At 38.0% G+C, this 4,291-nt stretch overlaps 1 pseudogene; it reads right to left on the bottom strand.

Annotated features, from left to right (window-relative positions):
• Positions 1-1,294: 1,294 nt before the first annotated feature.
• On the bottom strand, positions 1,295-2,188 carry LOC102527135 (pleckstrin homology domain-containing family A member 3 pseudogene; annotated as a pseudogene).
• Positions 2,189-4,291: the final 2,103 nt, after the last annotated feature.

The raw sequence follows: 4,291 nt of genomic DNA, 5'->3' as shown, positions 1-4,291 counted from the left end.
GTCTGCTTCTGTGCCAATACTACAGTTTTGATTACTGTACCTCTGTAGTATTGTCTGAAGTCTGGGAGGTTTATTCATCCAGGTTTCTTCTTTTTCTTCAGTATTTCTTTGACAATTCTAGTCCTTTTGTGATTAGAATTAAATTTGAGGATTATTTGTTCCAGTTCTGTGAAAAATGTCCTGGGTAGATTAATACAGTTGGCATTAAATCTGTAGATTGCTTTGTAGGGTCATTTTAACAATATTAAGTTTTCCAATTCAAGAGCATGGGATATCTTTTTATTTTTAAAGTCATCTTTAATTTCTTTAATCAATGTTTTGTAGCTCTCCATGTGTAAATCTTTCATCTCCTTGGTCAGATTATTCCTAAGTATTGTATTTTATTGGATGTGATTTTAAAGGGGATTTGTTTCTTTACCTTTTTTCTGATATTTTATTGTTAGTGTAAACAAATGCAACTGATTTCTCTATGTTAATCTTTTTTTTTTTCCATTGCAAGTCATTTAGTCCTCTGGCAGAAGTGAGCAAGGTCACTAGAACATTAACCTCTTTTCTAGAACAATATAAATAGCAATGTATACATATCTTAAATTTGACAGGTCGTAAAAGTTAGGAAGCAATCATCTTTTTGATGCAACAGAAAAATAAGTAAATAAAAATTAAATATTTTAGCCCAACATTTGGTATTGATAAATCAGTAGTGTCAACTTCATATATGAAAGACAACGCAGTCTGGTTTTTAAAAAATCCTCAATGTCATGATATTTGGGATAAAAATATTTTGAATATTAACTGTTTCCTTTTTGCTTAAAGGAATATAATACAATCATCAGCAAGCTGAGACCAAAACTCATTTTCAGCTGGGGTAAAGTGACCGTTTGGTCCATGGCACATGTTACGTATATCACACTTCTGTCAAACTGAAACCTTAGGTTTATAAGATTTCATGTTATAAGCTACAATACACACTGACTAAACTGTCAGTCCCTCACAGTTTTTTAGAAAAACATCTACATTTGTCCTTATGGATGTCAAAATGTTACACCATCATTTGTTTTTTAAAAAAAAAAGATGCACATTCATACTGTGAAGTTATTAGGAAAATACTCTTGCAAATAAACTATATAAAGATAAAATACACTTCAGAGGTATGTGGGTTGTTTTGTTTGTTTGTTTTACAATATTGCATAAAGTCCTGAGAAATCCTAAGGGAAATACTGCTCCCCATAACATAGTTTAATTACAGCAGCTTTTGCCTAGCAATACCTAGAGGAAGTTGGACACTTCTGTTTCCTCAGGATGAGGATGGAAGAGGATCTTCCGATTCAGATTTTTTTTTTTCTGGCCATAAGTCTGTTTTCTTCAGGAATGGTTGCTGATGCCAAATCTCCTTTAAGTGTATTTCCTGAACAGTGAACAGGTCTATCTGGGTCTTCAAGAGGAACATCATTACAGGAGTCTGTATCTGGGTAGGTTCTTCAGTGTCACTGGGAGAGTCGGTGAAGTGTAGACACTGGTTGTTTTATAGAGTGGCCACTCCTCTCTGAACTGCAAAAACCAAGGTGGCTGACAGAACGCTTCATCATTTGAACAGGAGAAAGTGACAGAAGAGAAACTAAGGGATCCTGATAAGACAGCTGAAACATCTCAGGTTTAAACTTGGCGTTTGCTATCTTCACACATTCCTCAAGCGTTGTGATGAATGTATTACATGTGGCACTAAGTAGAGAAGAGGCTTCATTCACATTCTCTATGCTGGGAGATGAACAATTCTCATCATGGTGAACAAATTCTTGGATTGTATGAACTTGCATTAGGAAGTCACAGGAGAGGTGAAGTTCAGACATTTTGGTTTTCAGAGATTCACTGGTTTCACTCATTTATTTTTCTTTTTCAGTCCTAGTATCAGTCAAACAGGCTTTGGAGCTTCCCAGAGCAAGCAGCCACCTTTGTCTTTCAGCTGCATTTACTGCCTTGATATAGAGATGCTGCTCTCCGAGAATGATGAATTCCATTCCTGTGTTGTCTGCTGAATGGATTTGAATTTCACAAACTGCCATCTTCGTACTTCCTTTGCTCCCTTTGCAAACATCACCTGGTGAATCATAGCAGGACAGGATTCCATCTAAAACAAACCAACCAGGCTGCCAACCTGTGAGATGGTCCACTTGTACAGAACCCCCTCCATGCTCCAGAGCCTGGCGCCGCGCATCCTCTCGGCCCAGCGCCGGCCGCGGCGATGAGGGAAGCGCGGAGCCTGGGCAGCCGCTCCCGGGCCGCCCCCAGCCGCGCAGCCGGAACGCGGCGACCCTTAGAGGCCGGGAGCACGGCCGCCGCGGGGGGCTCGGGAGCCGCGAGGCGCGGGCTCAGAGGGCCCCGGGCGAGCCCTGGCGGCGGCGGCGGGGAAACTGCGACCGCGGCCCCCTCCCGCTCGCGCTTCCGCTCTGTGTGTGTTAATCCTGTATCATGTTACCTTGCTGAATTGTTTTATTAGCTTTAATAATTTTTGTATGAAGCCTTTATGATTTTCTGTGTACAGTATCATGGCATCCTTATATAGTGATAATTTGAGCTCTTCTCTTTCAGATTAGATCCCTTTTATTTCTTTTTCTTGCCTGATTACTGTGGCCAGGACATCCAATACTATGTTGAATAGAAGTGGTGAGAATGGGCATCCTTGTCATGCTCCAGATTTTACTGGAAGGCTTTCAGTTTTTCACCATTGAGTAGTATGTTGGCAGTGGGTTTGTCATAATTAGATTTTATTCTTTTAAGTTATATTCCATCAGTACTCATGTTGATAAGAGCTTTTATCATGTATAGATGCTGAATTTTATCAAATGCTTTTACTGCATCTATTGAGATAATCGTGTGATTTTTGTCCTGTCTTGCTGATGTAGTGTACCACGTTGATTTTGTATGTTGAACCATCATTGTGTCCCTGGGATGAAACCACCTTGACCTTACTGTGTGATCTTTCCTCTGTGCTGTTGGACTCTGTTTGCTAATTTTTTTTGAAGCTTTTTGTATCTCTGTCCATCAATGATACTGGCTTGTAATTTTCTTTCTTGGTAGTATCTTTGTCTGGGTTTTGTATCAGGGTGATGGTGAGTTCACAGAAGGAGTTTTGGAGTATTCCGGCCTCTTCAGTATTTGGAAAGAGTTTGAGATAGGTTGGTATACATTCTTCTTTGTATGTTTGATAATATTCCCAGTGAAGCCATCTAGTCCTAGACTTTTGTTTGCTGAAAGTTTGCACTGTTGATTCTATTTCACATCTAGTGATTGGTCTGTTCCTCTTGATTCAGTTTTGGTGAGCTGTCTGTTTATAGAAACTTGTCCATTTCTTCTAGGTAGTAAAATTTGTTGCCATATAGTTGTCCATAGTATCTTCCTTCCTTCCTTCCTTCCTCCCTCCCTCTTTCTTTCTTTCTCTTTCTTTCTTTCTTTCTTTCTTTCTTTCTTTCTTTCTTTCTTTCTTTCTTTCTTTCTTTCTTTCTTTCTTCCTTCCTTCCTTTCTTTCTTTCTTTCTTTCTTTCTTTCTTTCTTTCTTTCTCTCTCTCTCTTTCTCTTTCTCTCTTTCTCTCTTTCTTTCTCTTGTGTTGGTTGTAATTTCTCCATTTTTAAAATTTTGTTTAATTATTTCTCCTCTATTCTTTTCTGGGTAAGACTGTCCAGTGATTTGTTGATTTTTTTTAATTTACTCTTTCATAAAATCAGCTTTTGGATTGATTGATGTTTTCCATTGTTCTTTTAAACTCTATTTTATTTCCTTCCTGATTTTTATTAATTCCGTCCATTTGCTGACTTTAGGTTTTGTTTGTTCTTCCTTTTCTTGCTCATTTAGATGGTAGGTTAGGCATTTACTTGAGATTGTTTTTGTTTTTTGAGGAAGTGCCCTCTTAGGACTGCTTTTGCTGCATCCCATAGATTTTGTGTGGTTGTGTTTCAAAGTATTTTTTAAAGTTTCTTCCTTGATTTCATCTTTGACTCATTGGTATTTTAGTAGCATGTTGTTTAGTCTCCATACAGTCATTTTTTTCTCATTTGTTTTTCTGTCATTGATTTCTAATTTCATGATACCATGGTCAGAAAAGATATTTGAAATAATGTCTGTCCCCTTACATTTGTTGAGGGAAGTTTTGTGCCTGAGTATGTGGTCTATCCAAGAGAATGTTCCATGCACCCTTGAAAAGAATTATATTCTCTTTTGAGGGGATGTAATATCTAAAATTATCAGCCAAGTCCAGCTGTTTTATTGTGTCATTTAGCATCTCCTTTGCCTTATTGA

This window comes from Vicugna pacos, chromosome 11, assembly GCF_048564905.1.
Source record: "Vicugna pacos chromosome 11, VicPac4, whole genome shotgun sequence".
In the NCBI taxonomy this organism is placed as follows: Eukaryota; Metazoa; Chordata; class Mammalia; order Artiodactyla; family Camelidae; genus Vicugna; species Vicugna pacos.
The sequence above is the reverse complement of the archived record's forward strand: the minus strand, read 5'-3'. Positions and strand labels throughout refer to the sequence as shown.